General features: G+C 41.1%; 1 protein-coding gene across 18 annotated transcripts in view; it reads left to right on the top strand.

Moving 5' to 3' along the window:
- Positions 1-381: 381 nt before the first annotated feature.
- PRKG1 (protein kinase cGMP-dependent 1) overlaps positions 382-16260 on the top strand; it is a 1681227-nt gene continuing 1665348 nt past the window's right edge. For 10 of the 18 annotated variants that reach the window (XM_055561125.1, XM_055561105.1, XM_055561116.1 and 7 more), the window contains exon 1: positions 382-639. The gene's annotated coding sequence lies outside the window, so the exon portion shown is untranslated. Of the gene's footprint in view, positions 640-2374; positions 2395-16260 lie in introns of those variants that run through there. The other 8 variants (XM_055561124.1, XM_055561106.1, XM_055561119.1 and 5 more) reach the window with 2 other exon arrangements.

Below are 16260 nucleotides of genomic sequence, written 5' to 3'. Positions count from 1 at the left end.
CAGGTCTAGTTGCCTAAGAAATCCAGGTGCCTGTGGTGAGAGAAAATTGACCCTTGCGGCTCAGCTCATCTGCAAAACTACTCTTGGTTCTGGGGAAATCATTTAAACATCACAGCCTGCACTTGATGGGCAAGGAGTTCAGTCTGTTAGGGGGATGCTGTGCATCTTCTTCCTGGAGAGATGAGACCAGCTGCAAGGGAGGGGTTAAGGAATGTCTCAGGGTGTGGGGGTCCTCAGCTTGGCTTCTGGCCTAGCTTCCTGCAGAACAGCTCTTTGTCCTTGGAGGAGGGGAGCTGTAACAAAAGATTTAATCTAACAGAGTGTTTGTGGTAGTTTGGAGTAGATGAGCAGCAGCTGCTGGGTATTTCGCCTTTACAAGAGCCCAGTAATAAGCCCAGAGCTGATTCTTATTAGTTCTTATTAGTGAAAGATGGAGGCAGGATGGTCAGAGAGATTTGAAGATGCTTTACCACTGATTTTTAAGATGGAGGAAAGGCCTTGAGCCAAAGAATGCTGGCAGCTTCTAGAAGCTGGAGAAGATAAGCAAACACATTTCCCTTTGGTTTCCGGAAGAAATACAGTCTTGCCAACACCTTGATTTTAGCTGGTGAGATCCATCTTGAACATCTGATTATACTGGTAAAATACTAAATTTGAGTTTGTTTTAAGCTATTAAATTATAGAAGCACTAGGAAACCAAACTGATATCCTGAGTTTGGCCCTTCTCTAGGGATTTTTCCCAAAATGTTACATTTTATGTTTCAAAAATGCTTTTGAATCAGCTCTTTCTTTTTTAAAAAATATGTATTTGGCTGTGCTGGGTCTTAGTTGTGGCTTGCAAATGCTTGGTTGTAGCATGTAGGATCTAGTTCCCTGACCAGGGATGAAACCTGGGGCCCCTGCCTTGGGGACATGGAGTGTTAGCCATTGGACCATCAGGGAGTCCTCAGTTAATTCTTTCTTATCCAGCCTCACACTTTTGCCCCTGGGTCAAGCACACTCACAATCTAACCCCAGGGTCTCTGAAGGACCTGCTCATACCTACAAGGTGATTCTTGCTATCCCTTCTGGGGATATAATTTCTTTTCTCTCTTATTGAGCCCAGCATGGTCCAAGCTGAATTATGCTGGATTTAACCCTATCTGTCATCCTGGCAGTTAGGAGAGGAGGTGGGAGCATCACTTTGGGAGTTACCTGTTGGAGTAGGAAGGAGAAGCTTTGGTAGTATCTTCTCACACAGGAGAAGTAGTAGTTCTTACTGTGGATGGGACCTCTGGAAACTTTTGGGGGAAGGTCTATGGAGTGAAATCCTTGAGGGAATCCACTCAGATGTCTCCATCCCACATTTCTAGAGTCCCGTGTTTTCCCAACCAGAGCCCTGGCTTTAGCTTAACTGACATATTTTGGCTGAGTCGTGAAATGTGAGTAACTGTATAAATCCAAGGGCGGCACTGCAAGAGTCAGGCAAGTTATATACTGTGCACAGTAGACAATCAGTATTAATGAAATAAAGAGGAATAGAGTGGACACCCTCCGATACTTCCGAGAGGAATATGTGGACTCGAGAAAAAGATGAGAACAGGTGCCAGAGCCACCAATGATGTTTCTTACTGGAATATCTTTGGAGTTTTGCAACACTGTTGACTTCTAAACATGCTCTTCAGCTGTGTCTGCTTTTCCCCTGCAAGAAATAAGCTACCAAAGAGGCCCTCTGCTGCTCTCAGCCAGCTAGCAACCACCACACCTGTTTCACATTACCCCTCTGTGGAGCACTAAAACAACTTGGTAACTAACTCAAGAGACTAATTCTCTTGTCTTTGTAGGAATTGTTCCCCAATATCTTTCAAATACCTGAGTCATTGTGTGGCCAAGAGCATTTCCTTCCCACAGAGCATTTTCCAGATCAGCACCGGTGAAATCTTCAGCAGCTGGACTGGCCTCTGTGCCAGGGACTATCTGTGCCCTGCAGTCTCTTCAGAATGGAGTCATCCCTGACATTCAGTTAGTGAGTGAGCCAGTCCCGACACTTTGTAATACTGCCTGTTTTCTTGGACCATTTCTGGTATCGCCCGTGTCATCCAGGAAGCAGATACCAAGATGAAATGAAACATCCAAGAGATTTATTGGGGAAAATGCGCATTTAGGGAAGGGACCAGAAGCAGGTTAGAAAACCTATAGGCTATGGTGCAGACCTGGCATTTGTAAAAGGAGAGAAGAAGGGAAGGAATGATTGCATAGGAAACTCCCCAGACCACGATGCCGTCCTGGGAAAGGCTTGGTTAGGCTGATAGGGAATCTCTGAGCAAAGTCTGATTGATAGAGGAATCCTGTGCTGGGCAATGATGGCCCAGTTCTAATATCTCTGCTGTGCTCATTGTCTGGGAGCATCCTGGGGTAAGTGTAGCCTTGTCATGAATGACATGGTAGATCCAACCATGCTTCCTGTTCTCTTAAAGAAGGTCTGAGTGGTGGCCTTCCATGGCCATGACAGTGCTCAGGGTTTGAAATTTGTGCCACTTATTTGCTGTTTGGTTATTCATTTCTCTAAGCCCTAGTTATCACATCTAAAGTTGTGAGGTTTATAGTAAACCTCACATATGAAATGCATATGAAATGCATAGAAGACAGATTTTCACACAGAATAATCAATGATAGTAGACAAAATAGAATTGGTGACTCTGGAACCTATTCTCTTCTTTGAGTCTACTTATTGCTCTTGTGAATATTGTAGGGTGTCCACTCTATTCTTCTTTAGTTATTTTACAAATACTAGAAGTATCCTAGGCACAGTATAGAATGTTGCTGACTCTTGCAGTACTATTTTAGGATTTTTGAGGCTCAGGAGTGAATTCTTGGAAATCCTCATAAACTTGAACTGTGGGGCTACCACACAGGGTCCCTTTCTCGTTCTTACCTAGATTCTTTCCTCCTGTGGTGTTTATATGGTAGAGAAAAATCTCATTTGTGCACATCAGTATCTCAGGTAGTTTTACCTAGGAATTTGAGGTTTAAAGCTGTTCCTATCTCCTCATACTGTGCAACACCAAATTAGTTCACATATATTTTATTTCATTCTTTCTTTCTTTGGCTGTGCCAGGTCTTCAGTCTTTAGTTGCAGCGTGTGACCTCTTCGTTGCAGCATGCAAGATCTATTTCCATGACCAGGGATTGAACCCAGGCCCCATGCATTGGAAGTTCAGAGTCTTAGCCAGTGGGCCATCAGGGAAATCCCATTCCTCAAATGTTTATTGAGTATAGTCAGTGGTCAGGCATGAAGATGAAATATTAGTAAGAGGATTGAAATACTCAGAAACTCTAGTCTCCAGGCAAAGATAGATAAGGACACTACTCTGAATTTAATGTGAAAAGCCCAATTAGAAGAAAAGCCATGAAAAAGACAAAAAGATATAGTGAAATGATTCCCAGGAGACTTCAAGGAAAACACGGCAGCAGGGACAAATCCAGAATCATATGTAAAGAATGTCAGGAGATTTTGCCTGACTGCAGTTCAAGCATCTCAGAAGACTTTATAGCAATATCACATTCTTCTTCATATATTTCTTCCAAAGCCCTTTAGCAGATAGTATCTTAGGAATAGTGCTGGGGATACTGTGGCTTATGAGTATGCAAAGTGACTCTGATAAGAGTTTAGGGCCCTGTGTATATATGTATGTAATGTGATTTAGCAATACAAGTAATACATGCTTTCCATGTTGGTGATAACCTACAGTGGTTCCTTGAGCACCATTTTAGCTCTAAAGCATTAGCTAGTCAACCTGCTATTGGGCTTCCTAGGTGGCTCAGCAGTAAAGAATGTGCCTGCTAATGCAGGAGACTTGGGTTCCAATCCCTGGGTCAGGAAGATCCCCTGGAGAAGGAAATGGCAACCCATTCCAGTATTCTTGCTGGGAACTCCCATGGGCAGAGGAGCTTGGAGGGCTATAGTCCATGGGATTGCAAAAGAGTCAGATACGACTTAGTGACTAACTACAATAGCAACCTGCTATCACTTTTGCAGAGGTGGAGCAAGAATCCCTAGTTAAAGTTAACAGGAAATGAATAAGAGCAGTCTTACATCCAAAGCCGACATGGAGCAGCATGTTTGATATTGTTACTCCAATAGATGAATAATAAAATCCCTGGAAAGAACTGAGTTTTGTGCTAGAAATACTCTTTTCACAACTGGCCCAACACAGTGCAATCCTTCAATTAAACTATAAAGTGGCCTGGGTGGGGCATTTCTTCCCATCAGAGGAAATTTTAGGTGGACATAATTTTTTCCTTTTTGGCCACACAGTAGGGCTTGCAGGAAACCAGGGGTTGAATCCACATCCTTGGCAGTGGTAACACCAAGTCCTAACCACTGGTCCACTAGGGAGTCCCTAGATATACATTTCTTTGGAGAAAGGAACACGTGAGGACAGGACTCTGAGCAAAATTACTGAATTCATGTGGGATTATTTTCATTCTCCTAGATGCCCAGATTTTTCTTGACTTAAATTAGAGGTGTTAAAAGATAGATTGAAGCATATTAAAACTTTTCAGATTTTTTTTGAGCAAAAATCAATTGGAATTGGGCAGCACCAGATTGGAAGTGCACTCTGGGTCCACAGGAACCAAGAGAAAGACATATATAGAAAGTGCCAAAGCAAATTATTTGATCAACTACCACTTGGCTATGATCAGTTATCTATAGATTTCTATTTCATATCTAGACATTTACAGGGTTAGAGTTAGGTTTCCTTATATAGGCCCTCATAGCATTAGAGACACCTCAGTCCAATGGCCTCCTTGTTTAACAGAAATAAATTTTACTTCCAAAGATTTTTCTATTGGAGATTTTGAATTTGAGAGGCAGCAGTTTTCAGGAAAGAAACAGTTTTATACTGATTATGGTCTGGATTGCCTGTGGAACCTGAAGAACCAACCCACTGGAAAAGACCCTGATGCTGGGAAAAATTGAAGGCAGGAGGAGAAGGGGACAACAGAGGATGAGATGGTTGGATTACCTCCCCAACTCAATGGGTGTGAGTTTGTGCAAACTCTGGAGCATGGTGAAGGACAGGGAAGCCTGGTGTGCTGCAGTCCATGGGGTCATAGAGAGTAGGACATGATTTAGCTACTCAACAGCACAGAGCATTGTAATGTGTAAATGAAATAGTTTAAGTAAACTCATTTAGTAAATAATCCAAGTAAAAAGATGCTCCAGAAGTGCTAGCTCTGTTCTGTTTGATAACACACATGGCAAAAGCTTAGCCAACTGGGAACTAGCTTTCCAGAAAACGCCATTAAACACATCCTTTCATCTGCATCTCACAGAAGAAAAGCTGGTATATGGTATAAATATTAAGTTTATAAACTTCAAACCCAACTTCATACATTCTAAACTTGTATAATTACCAAGAGAAAGAGAAAGGGAGAGAGGGAGAAAGAGAAAGAAAGGGAGAGAGTAAAAGAAAGAGAATTTTTGTTTACCATGGAATCTTTAGCACTTAGAATTACTTGGCACATTGTAGGCACTCAGTAAATATCTGTTGAATGAATGCTGCTGCTTCTAAGTCACTTCAGTCGTGTCCGACTCTGTGTGACCCCATAGACGTCAGCCCACCAGGCTCTCCTGCCCCTGGGATTCTCCAGGCATTTCCTTCTCCAGTGCATGAAAGTGAAAAAGTGAAAGTGAAGTCGCTCAGTTGTGTCCGACTCTTAGCGACCCCATGGACTGCAGCCCACCAGGCTCCTCCATCCATGGGATTTTCCAGGCAAGAGTGCTGGAGTGGGGTGCCATTGCCTTCTCCAGTTGAATGAATAAGGACCCAGAAATCCTTAAGGAGCTTCTTTCTTTTTTGAACTTTCTACTTTGTATTGTTGTATGGCTGATTAATAATGTTGTGATAGTTTTGGGTGAATGTGAAGAGACTCAGCCATACATATATATGTATCCAATCTCCCCAAACCCCTCTCCAATCCAGGCTGCCATATCAAGTTGAGCAGAGTTCCATATGTTATACAATAGGTCCTTGTTGGTTATCCATTTTAAATACATCAGTATGTGCATGACCATCCCAAACTCCCTAACTATCCCTTCCCCCCAGCAATCATAAGTTTGTTTCCTAAGAAAGACCATTCTTTATTAGGAGTTCAGTGATGCTGTACGTCAGAAAAGGAGACAAACTTATTTTACCAAGGTTTTCAGTGAAAGATGTTGCAAGTAAAATACTTAACTGGAGATTTCTCTGAGTTTCTCTGAAATGTTCTGTTTAATCAGCAACTTATAAGTATTCAAAAATTCATTAGTATTTATTTTTTGGTTACTATATGCAAAACAGCAAGATATAGAGTCACTTTTCTCAAGGAACTCAGATTCTAACAGGAAGATAGAGAACATCAGGCCTCATTGAAAGAATGAACAAGCATGAACTAAAATTGAAGCTGTGATACAGTAGAATAAGGAATTCCCTCTTAGGGAGAGGCACAGGGAGTTCTGTGAAGGGGAAATTTTACTGTATTTGAGTCAAACCCTAAAGTGGGAGTTAACTCATTACAAGTGGGAATGACTAAACTGATAGAGAAGACTAGAAGGGGGATGGTTATGAGGGGAGAAATTCTAGGCATAAGACAAGACATGGCCGGTAAAAAAGCAGAGAAAGCTTGTCCAGGGGATTTTGAATGGATAGGTCCCAGAGAAGACACAATATGTTAGAAAAGTAGAGAGGACAGGTGATAAGTTTTACCAAGTTCACTGCAGATTTTGTACTTGAATGCCCTTCAGAGTCACTTGGGAAATATAAAGAGTAAAATTCCTTATAAATTGTTTCTTGAATGTGAGTCTGAGACTGAATTGAAAGAGACTAGATTTTATCTGGGAAAAATAGGCAAAGGGTATTAAAAAATAGTTCCTTAAATGGGAATGGTGCCCCCATATTTGTAGCCTAAACCAAAGACTAATGGCAGAAGAATTTCTGGCCAGACGATGGATGTCATCTGACTATGCCTGCAGACTGCTCTCAAGGGTTTAGAATGTGGCAAACTAAAGCCAGTCTTTGAGATAAGCTATTTAACTGCAGAGAAAATGTTCACTCATTACTTTGGCTGTTAAATCTTTCTCAATTAGATTACATATTTCCTTACTTGATTAAACATAGAACTCTAAGAATAATTTAATTGCTTTAATGACTCAGGGGTCATCATTATGGACATTAATTATTATGCCAGGTTGTACAGAGTGAGACCTTTGGAACTTAGAGTGTGTCAGACTTCTTGCCTCTGTATTCATGATATTACCATCACATTAAAGTTGTTTTTTTTTTAAAATTATTGCTCGTTCCTTTCTCTCCTTTCTGCTGCCAATGCTTGGTATGAAGCAGAAGTTCATTTCTAACCTTCCAGTGGTCAGAGTGGGAGCTTTTCTCTGATATAAAGCAAAGGGTCTTTGTATTTCAGGGGCCCTGGTGGAGATAAAAGATGTTCTGTTTAGTGCAGTTTATAATGGAAATATTAATTGGTGGGTCTTCTGTAAGACTTGAGTTTTAGCCTCAGCCTTTTCCCTAGTTGCTATTAACTGTTTGGCATCACTTAACCTTCCTCAGACTAATTTCTACATTAAAAATAGAAATTTGAAGACATGTACTCTATAGTCCCATAATGATGGATGCAGCATGGATTCAGGAGTCAGACAGTATTTGCAATTTCTTTTTTCCTTTTTCCCCCTGCATTTTTTTTTTTAAATTGGTGGGTAATTGCTTACAATGTCATGTTGGTTTCTGCCATCAACAATGTGAATCAGCCATAAGTATACACGTGTCTCCTCCCTCTTGAGCTTCCCTCCCAGCCCCCACCACATCCCAGCCCTGTATTTACAATTTCTTCCATGCAAGCTTGACAAGTTACTTGGATAAGTTAGCTCATCTCTATGCTTCCTTCTGTTCCCTTTTCCATTTTGGTGGATGATAACACTGTTTTCACTGTGAAGTGTGGGTAGGCTAAATGGGGAAAGTTCTCACAGTGCCTACAACCCAGGGGAGAATACTTGTTAGTTCCAGTTCCCCTTCTTCCACTGGAATCTTTTCAGCAAAATTGAGTGCCTGAAAGATCAGAATTCCCCAAGCTATTGAAAGTCTCTAAGTGTCATTAGCCAAATAGGCCACTGGATGTCACACTTGATCTAAGCTACTGTACCTACCTTGTCCAGTGCACTCTGGCTCTGGACAGTCTTGGGCTTTTAAAGCTCAAGTGGAGTTTGTCTGACAGCCAGGAAAAAGTGGACCTTAGTGATCTTAGAATCAGAGTTTGAAAACTGAAATTTGTTTTGCATGTGTTTCATTTTGTGAAGTTTTAATAGAACATAAATGCACTCAGGCAGAGGGTACCCTATTCTAATCTGTAGAGCCCTATTTGGGCCTTTGATTCATCTGGGTTACCCACCTGGTTCCTCAAGGCAATGGGGTGTAGAGCGCCTGATCTCATTTTACAGAGGAGGAGACTGACCACCCAGACACTTTACATGGTTTGACCGAGGACATGGGTTGAATTGGTGGTAAATCAGGCCACTTGCCTTCCTGATTGGTCCCTGATGTTTAGCCAGGTATCCTTGATTCCATCAAGATTATGCACCTTTAGAAACTTTCTACTGCACAAAAGCAGCTGAGAGGGCTCATTATCTGACGCTCCCTCCTAAGCTCTGTTCATCCACAAGCCTCAGAATATTTTGACTTTCACCACAGCACTAGATGGGCAGTTTTATCTCATGAATGTTTTATCTCATGAACTTGGCTGGGGGGTTGGGATGGTGGTTGGACATTCGAACATGTTTCCCAAAGCACTTAGCAGAGAGACATTAGGCTAACAATAAAGTCCACAACCTCTAACAGGAAATCAGTAAGACAAGCCAAGGGTCATGATTTATACTGACTCTTATCAGAAAAAACATGCCAACAGAGCTCACTCTGAGGATTAATAAGTTATAATGTAACCGTACACAACTACACAGGAGTTTAAATTTTCATAACTACCAGACAGAGGATAAACACTAACATTGCTCACGCTCTACCCACCACGTTTGGAAAAACCAGATCAGAGAGAGTAATTATCTTGCAAATTTAGATTTCCCTGGTTGTGTTCTCTTTAGAATAGAAGAAGGTTCTTTCTGGGACAGGGTCAGCCGAATCGTAGGCCTATAGGAATTAACAAGAGTAAATCAGGCTTCCATTGAGAACATTTTACTGCCTAGGTCAGGGGTCCCCAGCCTCTGGGATCTAGTGCCTGACGGTCTGAGGTGGAACTGATGTAATAATAACAGAAATAAAGTGCACAACAAGTGTGATGTACTTGAATCATCCTGACACCATCCTCCTGCCATCCCCTGGCCCATGGAAAAATGGTCTTCCATGAAACCAGTCCCCAGTGCCAAAAAGGTTGAGAACCACTGGCTTAGAACACTTGTTGGGATATTCTGCACAATTTGGGAAGGCTGTGATCCCTTCCCTGGCAGCCAGGAGTGTGGAGGGTGACGCAAACCTGTCTCTTTAGTTGATAAGGATTTTGAAGGTTCTAAAAGGGAGCTTGCTGGCAGTCTCTTTAAAGTCTAATTTGAAGAACTCATGTCAGTGATCAGAAATTGTAGCGCAGTCTGTTAAAAGGGGAACAAATGTTAAAGAGCATGAAGTCTAACCATTTTCACATTGTACAACCAAAAACAGGTCCAGAGGAGACAGAGGCCCTGGGTTCCACAGCGATTTAGCCGAGCCAATACTTTTTTCCTTTCTTTTTCTTTTTGTCAATACTTTCTTGTACCCATATCATCAGAATCTCATCTCTTGATTTCTTGAATTACCCTGATGCTTTTACTATTCCATACTCATTTTTAAATATTGAGGTCTTATTGACATAGACCTATACAAATATACATAATAAACTATACAAAATAAAACTATACAATTTGGCAACTTACTCCAGTCTTCTTGCCTGGAGAATCCCATGGACAGAGAAGAGTGGTGGGCTACAGTTCATAGGATCACAGAGTCAGGCATGACTGACTGAGCATGCATGCATGACATATATATACTCACTAAGTTGTCCTTGCTGTCTGGATGATGAACATATTCATCACACTCCAAAAGTTTCTGACTGCTGCCTGGTAATCCATCCTTCCTTCTCTCCCTAGCCCCGACCCCAGGCAAACCCTGACATGTTTTCTCTCACTATAGAAGAGTGTGCATATTCTAGAATTTTATATAAATGAATTTCTTTTGTCTGAGTTCTTTCACTTAGCATACTTACTTTGAGCTTCAGTCATGTTGTAGGGTGTATCAGTTGTTCATTCTGTTTATTGCTGAGCAACAGACATTACTTTGTCAACAAAGGTTCGTCTAGTCAAGGCTATGGTTTTTCCTGTGGTCATGTATGGATGTGAGAGTTGGACTATAAAGAAAGCTGAGCACTAAAGAACTGATGCTTTTGAACTGTGGTGTTGGAGAAGACTCTTTTTTTTTTTTCTTCAATAATTTTATTTATTTTTTTTTCATACATGATATTACACGTTTCAATGCCATTCTCCCAAATCTTCCCACCCTCTCCCTCTCCAACAGAGTCCATAAGACTGTTCTATACATCAGTGTCTCTTTTGCTGTCTCGTACACAGGGTTATTGTTACCATCTTTCTAAATTCCATATATATACATTAGTATACTGTATTGGTGTTTTTCTTTCTGGCTTACTTCACTCTGTATAATAGGCTCCAGTTTCATCCACCTCATTAGAACTGATTCAAATGTGTTCTTTTTAATGGCTGAGTAGTACTCCATTGTGTGTATGTACCACAGCTTTCTTATCCATTCATCTGTTGATGGACATCTAGGTTGCTTCCATGTTCTGGCTATTATAAACAGTGCTGCGATGAACATTGGGGTACATGTGTCTCTTTCCCTTCTGGTTTCCTCAGTGTGTATGCCCAGCAGTGGGATTGCTGGATCATAAGAGTCCCTTGGGCTGTAAGGAGATCCAACCAGTCCATCCTAAAGGAGATCAGTCCTGGGTGTTCATTGGAAGGACTGATTTTGAAGCTGAAACTCCAACATTTTGGCCACCTAATGTGAAGAGCTGACTCATTTGAAAAGACCCTGATGCTGGGAAAGATTGAAGGCAGGAGGAGAAGGGGATGACAGAGGATGAGATGGTTGGATGGCATCACTGACTCGATGGACATGGGTTTGGATAGACTCCGGGAGTTGGTGATGGACAGGGAGGCCTGGAGTGCTGTGGTTCATGGAGTCGCAAAGAGTTGGACATGACTGAGCGACTGAACTGAACATTCATCTGTTGATGGACCTCTAGACTTTTTCCAATTGTTGTTGCAAATAAAGCTTCTATGAATGTTCACGTTCAGGTCTTTGTATGTGCACGCCTGCGTGTGTGCTCAGTTGCTTCAGTCATGTCCCACTCTGTGAAACTCTATTGACTGTAGCCTGCCAGGATCCTCTGTCCAGGCAAGAATACTGGAATGGGTTACCAGGCCCTACTCCAGGGAATCTTCCCGATCCAGGGATTGAACCCACATCTCTTAAGTCTCCTGCATTGGCAGGCAGGTTCTTTGCCACTAGCCCCACCTGGGAAGCCCTGGTCTTTGCATGCATCTATACTTTTGACTGAGTGACTGAACTGAACTGATACTTTTGATTGGATCAAGACTCAGTAAAAGAATGGCTAGATAATAGAATAGGTACGTATTTAACTTTTTTAGATGAAGCTTAACTGAGTTACATTTGATCTATAACACACAGTACATATTTAAATTACACAATTTGATGTTTTGACACATTTATACACCTGTGAAAACATTACCATATTCATACTAGTAAACATATTCATCAGAAATGTTTCCTCAGGATCCTTAACTGTCACTCTGCCCTTCTCAGCCTCAAGCTCAGGCAACCACTGTTTTTTCTCAGTATAGATTAGCTTGTGTTTTCTAGAATTTTAGAAAATGTAGGCATACAGTATGAGTTATATGATGTTTATTTTCTTTCACCCAGCATAGTTATTTTAGAAGTCATCCATGCTGCAGAATATCAATACTTCATTTCCTTTTCTTAAAGAGTAGTATTATATTATATGGATGTATTTTTGTTTATTACAGATAAAGCTGGTAGGAACAGTCATGTATAAGCTAATACTTTGGCCACAACTCATTGGAAAAGACCCTGATGCTGGGAAAGATTGAAATCAAAGGGAGAAGGGGGCCACAGAGGATGAGATAATTACAGAGCATCACTGACTCATTTGACATGAATTTGAGCAACCTCTTGACAGACTGTGGAAGACAGAGGAGCCTGGTGTACTGCAGTCCATGGGGTCACAAAGAGTCAGACATGACTTAGTGACTGAACAACAAAATTCTTAGATTTTTCTTGGGCTGGATCATATAGTGCATGTACATTTAACTTTCTAAGGTGGAGTTTTCCAGACTGATTGAATCATTTTACCTTCCAAATGTAGTGTGTAAGAATTCTGGTTCTTCAACATTCTTGCCAATGTTTGGTAGGTCTATCTCTTTAAGTTTTGGTTACTCTAATAAATGTATAGGGACATTTCCTATGGTGTTAATTTGCATTTCCCTTAGGACTAATAATGTTGAACATCTTTTTATGTATTTATTTGCCACTTCACTAAAGTGTCCAGCCACATCCTTTGCCCATTTTTTTATTAGGCTGTTTGTTTTCTTAGTGTTAAGTTTTGAGAGTTCTTTACATAGACTGTGGTGTTGAAGAAGACTCTTGAGAGTCCTTGGACTGCAAGAAGATCCAACCAGTCCATCCTAAAGGAAATCAGTCCTGAATATTCATTGGAAGGACTGATGCTGAAGCTGAAACGCTAATACTTTGGCCACCTGATGCGAAGAACTAACTCATTTGAAAAGTCCCTGATGCTGGGAAAGACTGAAGGCAGGAGGAGAAGGGGATGACAGAGGATGAGATGGTTGGATGGCATCACTGATTCAATGGACATGAGTTTGAGTAAATTCCAGGAGTTGGTGGTGGACAGGGAGGCCAGGTGTGCTGCAGTCCATGGGTTCACAAAGAGTCAGACACGACTGAGCAACTGAACTTACAGCCTGGATACATGTCCTTTAGAAGATACATGCTTTGCAAAGATTTTCTCATTATCTGTGTCTTATTTCAGTCTCTATTGAATGCCAGAAGTTCTAAATTTTGATGAAGCTCGATTTATCAGTTTGTCTTTGTATGGACAATGCTTTTGATATATCTAAATAATCTTTGTCTAAGGGTCACAAATTTTTCTTTTGTTTTTTTATTCTATAAGTTTTATTTTAGGTTTTAAATTTTATTCTATCATTCAATTTGAGTTAGTAGTTATGTACAGTGTGAGGTAGGGATCAAAATTTGCTGTTTTACATATAAACATCCAATTGTTCCATCACAGGTTGTTGAAAAGGGTAGACTTTTTTCACTGACTTGACTTTGAATTTCTGTCAAAAATCAGTTGTGCGTGTGTATATATTTAAACTGTTTCACTCCATTGATCTATTTCACTATTCTGATGCCAGTACCACAAGATCTGGGTTACTTTAACTTTATAATAAGTCTAGAAGTCAGGTAGTGTAAGACCTCAAGCTTCATTGTTTTCAAAGATGTGCTAGCATATTCTTTGGAATCATCTTGTCAATATCTAAAATATCTTCTGGGATTGAGATTTTGATTGGGATTGTATTGAAACTATAGATCAGTTTGGGGAGAACTGACATTTTTAGCAACATTGAGTCTTCTGACTCATGAACATGGTGTATCTATCTACTCATTTAGACTTTCTTTAACTTTTTTTACTTTGTTTAATCTCGGAAGTGTTCTGTAGGTTTCACTGTATAGGCCTCACATCTTTTGTCAAATTTAAGTCTTTGTATTTCACATTTTTTGATGATGTTGCAAATTGTATTTCTTTTTAAATTTCAACTTTGGATTCTTTGTTGCTAGTACATAGAAATATAATTGATTTTTGTATTGATCTTATATCCTGCAACCTTGCCAACTAAATTATTAGTTCTAGTAGTTTTTTTCAGAGTCCTTCAGGTTTTTGGTATAGACTATCATGTTGTCTCTGAATAAAGACAGTGTTACTTCTTCCTTTTCGATCTAGATTTTTAAAATTTCCTTTTCTTATTGCACTGGCAAGAACCTCCACCACACTGCTGAAGACAAGTGGTAGAATTGGCCATCAATGTTTCTGCTGTTACAGCCTTTTTCCTTTGAGAAGTCCCTGCTGAGGTTGGGGGCATGGGTGTCTATTCAAGCCTGCCTGACCTTGCTCTGCAGCCATTCTTCTCTATGATCTTATTACCATCTGGTGGGTGCTGCTTGGATGCAGAAGCCAAATTCCCTATATTCTTGGCTTTTCAGATCTCACTGTTCTCTCTCTCCCCATCCCCATCCTCTCTCTTCTCTATGATAGTCTGTCTATACTATGAATCACTGTCTCCTACTCTTTCACTTCTGTAAATTCTTTGAATTGATAAAGCTTTTGGAAAAACACAGTCAAATATCCTTGCATGGAATCTCCAATGTGTGGCCAGATACCTTTACTGAAGCAATGTAGACAAATGGACCTGCTGAGAAAGGCGGACAATACAGTGAGAGCAGAAGTGAGTTAATGCCATCCCTTCTTTCCCTTTTTTTTTCTCTTTCCCTTTCTCCCTTTCTGCTTTCCTCCATCTTTCACGCTCTCCCTCCCTCCATCCCTCCCTTCCTTTCTTCTTTCTATTCAACCAGCAATTCTGAGCACCTCCTGTCAGGTACAGCCAACCTCCTTAGCTTTAATCCTCTGCAGTAGTGGGCAAGTGCTCCTGCATATGGACAACAGCAGAGTGATTCACAAATCCAAAAACGGAGTTGGGTTCTCTGATTTTTCTAACAGCTTCAGTGACTCTCAGATAATAAGCACAATTTACATTCATTCTAACTTGATAACTTTTCACTGTTTTATTATTATCTATTTCTTCCCAATGAATTATCCTGGAGCTTAGCAACTCAGAAAAGACTTATTATCTCCTATAAGGATCCAGGGATCCAGTTGCAGTTTAGCTGGGTCCTCTGCTTCAGAATCTCTCATGATCTGCCATTAACCTTGTTAGCCTGGGCTACGGTTCTGTCAAGGCTCTGCTGGGGAAGAATCTGCTTCTGAGTCCATTCATGGGTTCTTTGCCTGATTCAGTTCCTCACAGGCTGTTCCTTGCCATATGGCCCTTTCCATAGCACAGCTCACAACATGGCACTTGGCTTCACCAGAATGAGCAAACGAGATGAACTAGCAAGATGCCAGTGAATGGAAATTGTAATCTTTTATAACCTTGTCTCAAAAGTGATACTCTATATTCTCTTCATTAGAAGTGAGCCACTTGGTCCACCTTGCACTCAAGGAGAAGAGATTATTTAATGGTTGTAAATACCAGGAGGTGAGACCAGTGGAACCATCCCTACCATAACTATACTTTGAATGGGTGCCAGTATCTCAAGAAATTGAGGTCAATTGGCAGTTCTTTTTTGTTTGGTGAAGGGGAAGGAGCCAAGATTTATATGCATCTACCTTGTGTCAAGCCCAGTGTTGAATGATCTTATGTGCCTTACTTATTTCACTCCCACATCTTTCCTGTGATATATTTGTGGCAGATGTATTGAGGCTTTCCCTCAATATTCATTCTTCCATTCTTTCCTGTTGTTGTTCCCTCGCTAAATCATGTCCAACTCTTTGCAACCCCATGGACTGCAAAATTTCTGATGGTTGCCCAGGTGAAGACTACATTTTCCACTCATTTTCTGCAGCTAGGGATGGCCATGGGCCTAAGTTCCAGTTGATGGGTTGGAAGCTGTAGTGTTGTGTGGCAGCTTCCAATAAACCCCCTTTTGGGACAGCTAGTAGGTATCCTTTCCTCTTCTTTGTCCTTCCTCTACCCTCCTATTTGGAATGCATAAAGTACTCTTGCCTAGAAAATCCCATGGACGGAGGAGCCTGGTGGGCTGCAGTCCATGGGGTCGCTAAGAGTCAGACACGACTGAGCGACTTCACTTTCACTTTTCACTTTCGTGCATTGGAGAAGGAAATGGCAACCCACTCCAGTGTTCTTGCCTGGAGAATCCCAGGGACGGGGGAGCCTGGTGGGCTGCTGTCCATGGGGTCGCACAGAGTTGGACACGACTGAAGCGACTTAGCAGCAGCAAATGCCATAATTTTAGGTCATGAGATTGACACCATGCAAGT

The sequence above is a fragment of the Bubalus kerabau genome, chromosome 22 (assembly GCF_029407905.1).
Source record: "Bubalus kerabau isolate K-KA32 ecotype Philippines breed swamp buffalo chromosome 22, PCC_UOA_SB_1v2, whole genome shotgun sequence".
NCBI classification, from domain to species: domain Eukaryota; kingdom Metazoa; phylum Chordata; class Mammalia; order Artiodactyla; family Bovidae; genus Bubalus; species Bubalus kerabau.
The sequence above is the reverse complement of the archived record's forward strand: the minus strand, read 5'-3'. Positions and strand labels throughout refer to the sequence as shown.